Source organism: Urocitellus parryii, chromosome 2 (genome assembly GCF_045843805.1).
Source record: "Urocitellus parryii isolate mUroPar1 chromosome 2, mUroPar1.hap1, whole genome shotgun sequence".
NCBI lineage: Eukaryota > Metazoa > Chordata > Mammalia > Rodentia > Sciuridae > Urocitellus > Urocitellus parryii.
Window position 1 is genome coordinate 138609644 of NC_135532.1, and position 9474 is coordinate 138619117.

The window sequence follows — 9474 nt, forward strand, 5'->3', positions numbered from 1 at the left end:
ACACCTCTCTCACCACTGGACAGATCTTCCAAACAAAAGTTAAATAAGGAAACTATAGAACTCAATAACACAATTAACAACCTAGACTTAATTGACATATATAGACTATACCACCCAACATCAAGTAGCTACACTTTTTTCTCAGCAGCACATGGAACCTTCTCAAAAATAGACCATATACTATGTCACAGGGCAACTCTTAGACAATACAAAGGGGTAGAGATAATACCATGCATCTTATCTGATCATAATGGAATGAAACTGAAAATCAATGATAAAAGAAGAAAGGAAAAAGCAAGCATCACCTGGAGAATGAACAATAGGTTGCTGAGTGATCAATGGGTTTTAGAAGACATCAAGGAGGAAATTAAAAAATTCCTAGAGTTAAATGAAAACACAGACACAACATATCGGAATCTATGGGACACATTGAAAGCAGTTCTAAGAGGAAAATTCATTGCTTGGAGTTCATTCCTCAAAAAAAGAAAAAACCAACAAATAAATGATCTCATACTTCATCTCAAAATCCTAGAAAAAGAAGAGCAAAACAACAGCAAAAGAAGTAGAAGGCAAGAAATAATTAAAATCAGAGCTGAAATTAATGAAATTGAAACAAAAGAAACAATTGAAAAAATTGACAAAACTAAAAGCTGGTTCTTTGAAAAAATAAATAAAATTGACAGACCCTTAGCCATGCTAACGAAGAGAAGAAGAGAGAGAACCCAAATTACTAGCATACGGGATGAAAAAGACAATATCACAACAGACACTTCAGAAATACAGAAGATAATCAGAAATTACTTTGAATCCTTATACTCCAATAAAATAGAAGATAGTGAAGGCATAGATAAATTCCTTGAGTCCTATGATCTGCCCAGATTGAGCCAGGAGGATATAGACAACCTAAACAGACCAATAACAATAGAGGAAATAGAAGAAACCATCAAAAGACTACCAACTAAGAAAAGCCCAGGACCGGATGGGTATACAGCAGAGTTTTACAAAACCTTTAAAGAGGAACTAACACCAATACTTTTCAAGCTATTTCAGGAAATAGAAAAAGAGGGAGAACTTCCAAATTCATTCTACGAGGCCAACATCACCCTGATTCCGAAACCAGACAAAGACACATCAAAGAAGGAAAACTACAGACCAATATCTCTAATGAACCTTGACGCAAAAATCCTCAATAAAATTCTGGCGAATCGGATTCAAATACATATCAAAAAAATTATACATCATGATCAAGTAGGATTCATCCCTGGGATGCAAGGCTGGTTTAATATACGGAAATCAATAAATGTTATTCACCACATCAATAGACTTAAAAATAAGAACCATATGATCATCTCAATAGATGCAGAAAAAGCTTTCGACAAAGTACAGCATCCCTTTATGTTCAAAACGCTAGAAAAATTAGGGATAACAGGATCATACCTCAACATTGTAAAAGCAATCTATGATAAGCCACAGGCCAGCATCATTCTGAATGGAGAAAAATTGAAGGCATTCCCTCTAAGATCTGGTACAAGACAGGGATGCCCTCTCTCACCACTTCTGTTCAACATAGTCCTCGAAACACTGGCCAGAGCAATTAGACAGTCAAAAGAAATTAAAGGCATAAAAATAGGAAAAGAAGAACTTAAATTATCACTATTTGCAGATGATATGATTCTATACCTAGCAGACCCAAAAGGGTCTACAAAGAAGCTATTAGAGCTAATAAATGAATTCAGCAAAGTGGCAGGATATAAGATCAACACGCATAAATCAAAGGCATTCCTGTATATGAGCGACAAATCCTCTGAAACGGAAATGAGGACAACTACTCCATTCACAATATCCCCCCAAAAAATAAAATACTTGGGAATCAACCTAACAAAAGAGGTGAAAGATTTATACAATGAAAATTACAGAACCCTAAAGAAAGACATAGAAGAAGACCTTAGAAGATGGAAAAACATACCCTGCTCATGGATAGGCAGAACTAACATCATCAAAATGGCGATATTACCAAAAGTTCTCTATAAGTTCAATGCAATGCCAATCAAAATCCCAACAGCATATCTTGTAGAAATAGATAAAAGAATCATGAAATTCATATGGAATAATAAAAGACCCAGAATAGCAAAAACAATACTAAGCAGGAAGTGTGAATCAGGCGGTATAGCGATACCAGACTTCAAACTATACTACAGAGCAATAGTAACAAAAACAGCATGGTACTGGTACCAAAACAGGCGGGTGGACCAATGGTACAGAATAGAGGACACAGTAACCAATCCACAAAACTACAACTATCTTATTTTTGATAAAGGGGCTAAAAGCATGCAATGGAGGAAGGATAGCATCTTCAACAAATGGTGCTGGGAAAACTGGAAATCCATTTGCACCAAAATGAATCTGAATCCCTATCTCTCGCCGTGCACAAAAGTTAACTCAAAATGGATCAAGGAGCTTGATATTAAATCAGAGACACGGCATCTGATAGAAGAAAAAGTTGGTTATGATCTACACGCTGTGGGATCGATCGGGCTCCAAATTCCTCAATAGGACACCCATAGCGCTAGAGTTAAGAAATAGAATCAACAAATGGGACTTACTCAAACTAAAAAGTTTTTTCTCAGCAAAAGAAACAATAAGAGAGATAAATAGGGAGCCTACATCCTGGGAACAAATCTTTACTCCACACACTTCAGATAGAGCCCTAATAACCAGAATATACAAAGAACTCAAAAAATTAGACAATAAGATAACAAATAACCCAATCAATAAATGGGCCAAGGACCTGAACAGACACTTCTCAGAGGAGGACATACAATCAATCAACAAGTACATGAAAAAATGCTCACCATCGCTAGCAGTCAGAGAAATGCAAATCAAAACTACCCTAAGATACCATCTCACTCCAGTAAGACTGGCAGCCATTAGGAAGTCAAACAACAATAAGTGCTGGAGAGGATTCGGGGAAAAGGGCACTCTTGTTCATTGCTGGTGGGACTGCAAATTGGTGCAGCCAATTTGGAAAGCAGTATGGAGATTTCTCGGAAAGCTGGGAATGGAACCACCATTTGACCCAGCTATTCCCCTTCTCGGTCTATTCCCTAAAGCCCTAACAAGAGCATGCTACAGGGACACTGCTACATCGATGTTCATAGCAGCTCAATTCACGATAGCAAGACTGTGGAACCAGCCTAGATGCCCTTCAATAGATGAATGGATAAAAAAAATGTGGCATTTATACACTATGGAGTATTACTCTGCATTAAAAAATGACAAAATTATAGAATTTGGAGGGAAATGGATGGCATTAGAGCAGATTATGCTAAGTGAAACTAGTCAATCTTTAAAAAACAAATACCAAATGACTCCTTTGATATAAGGGGTGTAAACAAGGACAGGGTAGGGACGAAGAGCTTGAGAAGAATATTTACAGTAATAAGGGATGAGAGGTGGGAGGGAAAGGGAGTGAGAAGGGAAATTGCATGGAAATGGAAGGCGATCCTCAGGGTTATACAAAATGTCATATAAGAGGTAAGGAGGGGTAAGTCAAGAGAATACAAATGGAAGACATGATTTACAGTAGAAGGGGTAGAGAGAGAAAAGGGGAGGGGAGGGGAGGGGAGGGGAGGGGGGATAGTAGACAATAGGACAGACAGCAGAATACATCAGACACTAGAAAGGCAATATGTCAATCAATGGAAGGGTAACTGATGTGATACAGCAATTTGTATACGGGGTAAAAGCGGGAGTTCATAATCCACTTGAATCAAACCGTGTAATATGATGTATTAAGAACTATGTAATGTTATGAACGACCAATAAAAAAAAAAAAGAAAAAAAATAAAAAAAACAAACAAACAAAAAAAAAAACAAAATCAAGATTTCAGAAATGATACTGATATGGGCGATGATACACGTAAGCAAAAATAACCAAAACAGTTTGGGCACCATTATGAAAGCAAAAAAATAACCAGAATGGGAGCAGACTTCCTGGATCAGCTATTCCTTTTATTCAGCAGCAGAGTCACGCATTGGAGGGGCTCACTTTCTGGGTAGAAAATGGCACCCAGTTACATAGGAGTCTGGGTTTTTATATGTTACACTGACAGACGACTTCATCTCTTCAACAGAATGTGTCAGTTTGGGCATTCAGAAAAAAAGTTGTAATTTTTTTTCTTTTTTTTTTTTTTTTTTTTTTTTTAATGTGTGACTCCTGTCTTCAGGGTCTATTGTTACCCAGAGCTTCACTATTTACTTTTCTCCTTCCAGGACTCATTGGCAGTGGGAAAGGGTGAAAGTCCAGGTCCCAGAGCTCAGTATCTGCCTTCTCCCTTCAGGACCCACTGTTACTAGGAAGGGATGAATGTTTTGCCTTCTTTCTCCCTCCCTCCTCCTGGGTCACACTGTCTTGTGGGTTGTCATTTTCCATATCCTTCAATATGGCTCCTGAGGTGAACAGGGAAGGCAGGGGGTAGGTACAGAGGAAGTTCAGATCATGTCTTTGGATCCTCAGCAATTTCCAGAAACAGAATGAAGCCAAACACACCACCATGGGGTGATAGAACACATATTCAAATGGAAGTTAGAAACCTCACAGAATGTTATACTTCTGCCATTTTCTAGCGGTGTGTCTCAGAAAACCCTTCAGTGTCTCAGTTTCATTATCTGAAAAAATGGAAACTATAACAGCTGAATCAACAGTGGCGTGATTATAGTCACTTTAACCTCATTTGAAAGCAGGAAACCACTATAAAAAGCAAGCCATGATAAGGATCGTTATATAGGTAAGGAAATCAAGGCTTAAGAAAACTTAAGCAATCAAGGTTAGACACTAAATGAAACAACCAGAATTAAATCCCCACTATTTGATTCATGGTCTAGTGCTCTTCCCATTGTACCATTTATCATTTTGCCAGGCAAGCATAAAATCTACAACCCATTTGTTAAAAACTAACAACTTTGCTTATTTTGATCTTGGTGCAGATAAACTCATTGTAACAGGGGGCATGGTGACACAGTGAATTATATAAACTGACATTTTATGAACTGTCACCCAAAGAAGCAGACATCTTTAATGCCTTACCGTCACAACATATTACTTTCTTGGGTCAAAGAAGGAGGATCAGAACAACTAATTATTTTGAGTATTAATGCCCAGTAAAAAATCCTCTTAAGACTGGAATGATTGCAAGAGCCATCCACATTATGAACACTAGGAATTTTTATGTTTGCGTTACCCAGAGAGTTGTGCATATATAGAAACTAAACTTTACCCAAAAAAAAAAGAATAAAGTCTCCCCCTTGACCCACATCATTGTGTTTGCCACAGTAGAAAATAAAAGTAGAAGCAAAGGATATTTAAGTAGTTATTTAGCTCACTCTGATAACTGTACCAACACAAGTAAACTGGAACACTTTGTATGACCTTATGAAAATCAATCAAGGAGAACAATAAACTAAATTTAGAACAGCGAGAAAATGGAATAGAGGATTTATCACTCTTCTTTCACGTCTGGAATGAATAATGTAGTGTGGGAATTCTGACTAAATTACAGTGTAAACACATTTAACCTAAATCGTACCCTACTGCTCACAAACGGTGCTTTGCTAATTAGGTAATGGTGGCTGTGTCCTCTGGGAAAGTAGACACCAAAACAGTCGTGCCAGCATGAGAGAGTGAGCATGAGCTCCTAGAGACCACTCTTTCCTTCTTAGAGGGCACTGCTGTGGCTACCATAGACCAGTAGTGTCATCAGCCGCCCACCACCCCCTGCCAGCCAGGCCAGCCTTCAACATACAGGGTGAGTGGGTGAGCGGAGACCTACAGCTCCCTCATTTTGTTTTATGAAACAAAACTACCTCCAATTTTTTGTTGACTTTTCATATTCTTCCTTTTATCTTTTTTTTTTTAAAAAAAGAGCCTTAAAAGAGATTTTTTTTTTAAGGGTATTTACTCCAGTAAAGTGATTCAAGTCGCTTCCCAACTGGCCACCCATCCTCCTCCCACAGGTCCATCTCCATTCCTTCCATTTTCTTTTTTTTTACCCTGGGTCAAACTTTATAATCTCTTTATTTTTATGTATTTTTTATTTATTCTTATTAGCCAAACATGACAGTAGAATGTATTTTTACATATTATACATATATGAAGTATAACTTCTCATTCTTCTGGTTGTACACTATATAGAATTATATTGGTCATGTACTCATGTATGCACATAGGGTAATAATGTCCAGTTCATTCCACTGTCTTTCCTGTTCTCATTTCCCCTCCCTTCCCTTCATTGCCTTTTGTCTAATGCAAGTACTTCTATTCTTCCCTACTTCTTCCCTTATTGTGAGTCAGCATTCCATATATCAAGGAGATTATTCAGCCTTTGGCATTGTGAAATTAGCTTGTTTCACTTAGCATGATATTCTCCAGTTCCATCCATTTCCCAGCAAATGTCATAATTTCATTTCTTTTTATGGCCCAGTAATATTCTATATATATATTTATAGAATAGTAATATTCTATATATAGTAATATTCTATATATATATGTGTGTATATATATATCACTTTGTTTATCCATTTTCATATTCTTTTTGAAATATGAAGGGCATCTAGACTGGTTCTGTAGTTTAGCTATTGTGAATTGAGCTGCTATAAACATTGATGTGGCTGAGTCACTTTAGTACACTGATTTTTAAGTCCTTTGGTTATATGCCCAGGAGTGGGATAACTGGGTAAAATGGTGGTTCCATTCCAAGTTTTCTGAGGAATCTCCATACTGAATCAATTTGCAGTCCCACCAGCAATGTATGAGTGGACTTTTTCCCCCACATCTTCATCAACAATTATTGTTACTTGTATTCTTGATCTTTGCCATTCTGACTAGAGTATGATGAAATCTTAGGGTAGTTTTGATCTGCATTTGTCTAATTGCTAGAGATGATGAACATTTTTTTTTTGTATATTTGTTTACTGGTTGTATTTTTTCTTCTGTGAAGCGCCTGTTCAGTTCCTTGGCCCATTTATTTTTTTAAAATTTTTATTCTAATTTATTATATATGACAGCAGAATGCATTTGAATTCATATTACACATATAGAGCACAATTTTTCATATCTCTGGTTGTTTACAAAGTATATTCACATCATTTGTGTCTTTATACATGTACTTAGGGTAATGATGTCCATCTCATTACACCATCTTTTATACCCCCTTGCCCCCTCCCTTCCCTTCCCTCCCCTTTGCCCTACCTAGAGTTTGTCTAGAAGATAATGCTAAGTGAAGTTAGTCAATCCCAAAAAATCAAATGCTGAATGTTTTCTCTGATATAAGGAGGTTGATTCATAGTTGGCCCATTTATTAGTTGGGTTATTTGGAGTGTTAAGTTTTTTGAGTTCCTTATATATCCTGAACAATAATCCTCTGAGTGCAGATGGCAAATATTTTCTCCCATTCTGTAGGCTCTCTTTTCACATCTTCATTGATTCCTTTTCTGTGAAAAAACTTTTTAGTTTGATCCTATCCCATTTGTTGAGTCTTGTTAAGGAAGTCAGTTCCTAAGCCAACATGATATAGATTTGGGCCTACTTTTTTTTTCTATTAGGTGCAGGGTCTCTGTTCTGGTGTCTAAGTCCTTGATCCACTTTGAGTTGAGTTTTGTGCAGGGTGAGAGATAGGGTTTTTCCTTCCTTCTGAATCTGCGGCCTTCTTTCTTCTCTGGTACACCAGTTCTGCACCTTTCCATATCTACCTCTCTATTCTTCCTCTCCTTTCTGCCTGTCAAAATCTTACTGAAGTAAATGATCCATCTCAAGTCCCACCTCCCCAGTTTCCCCTCACACCTCCCACCCAGGGATAAAGGAGACATCTCCCTCTTCCAGATTTCTATCACAAACAATTTTCATACATGGGATTCCACTGATAACCTAGTTCAAATTTGTGACAACAGCATGATTAACTTGCATTGCTTTTTTATTTTCATATTCTGTTATTTAATTTTCTGTGTCTTCTGCCACTTCTCCCCAGCTAGATTTTAAGTGTTTTAAAGGAAAACACATAAAAAAATATCTCTTTCCATAACTTATTGATTATGTGTACAATTTTATGTTTGATTTGATATGTGGGATTTATAGATTAGATGTTATGTCAGATAAAAACATAAATGGTTTTTAAAAGGGACTATGCTTTTTGTTGGAGAGAAAGAGTGTACAAACTCTGAAACCTCCAATTCTGCTTCTAGATCTTTACCCTAAGGAAATGCCAATGTATGTGCACCAGGAGCAGGATCAAGAATAAAGTACATCGTTGCCTGTCATTGTGAAAAATTAGAAACAATCTAAAGCAATTGTTTTCAAAGTGCCCAGTGGGTTGCCCTCTAGGGAACATTTGGAAACATTTGAACACATTTTTTTTTTGATTGTCATGATTGGTGTTACCAGCATCTTATGGGTAGAGGTCAGAGACAGTGCTAAAAATCCTACAATGCCCAGGACAGTCCCCTAAAGCAAAGAATTAGCAGGTTCAAAATGTCAATAGTGCTGAGATTGAGGGCCCCTGATCTAAATGTCCACATCAGATAAATAAGTAATTGTTGGATATAATTCGAAGTATTATCACTCAAAGAAATAGCATTAAAATGATTGAACCAATGTGTATCAAAATTGTAGCTATTAAAACATAATATTGAATGAAAAAAAAAAGAATGTGGTGAAAAAAGTGTACAATGTAAACGGCATGTATATATGTACATTTAAGAAACACCCAAAGCTATGTTATATGTAGAACATGAACTGGGAAAGACTGTGTCAAATTCATGATTTCGGATGTTTCAAGGGTCAATAAGAGTAGATTCCAACTTTACAATATTCTTTTATATTTATAAAAGCAATAAATTTTCCCTGGAGCCTAAATAAATCTGGTCCATCTTGTGGCTTGCGTTAGAAAAATGATGTTGTAAGAGGAAATACATATTGAACTCCATAAAAGCAATAATTTGTGTAAAACTCTTGAAGAAATGATGAAGGTAGGAACTTGTGCAAGGAGATAGTACCCCGCACATCCTCTCCATCCATCTACAGCCCCTGTGAGTGGGACCACGGATGCGTTTTTGTGCTCACATTGAGGTCAGATGCCACAGCTGTGACAAAATGATCCCCTTCCACCTTCTCTGTCTCTTCAACCATAAATGTCAACCAAGACCAATCTGATGTTTACAACCCAATGCCTGAGTGTTAAATGCAGGTTTGTGCCTCTTTCTCTCTGAGATGAAGCCTTCCTTAGCCACATATACACTTTTTATCAGGCCAATCATTGTACAGAACTCTGTCCTTTGATCTGCTCATTTGCGACATCATGGGCTATAAGTATATGCATTTGGCTGATACGCAAACTGGCTTTTACCAAGTCTCTTTCCCAGGAATTATATCTTTCCCCATACCCACTACAAGCAGATAGAAATTTAAGCATGGGCAGATCCCCT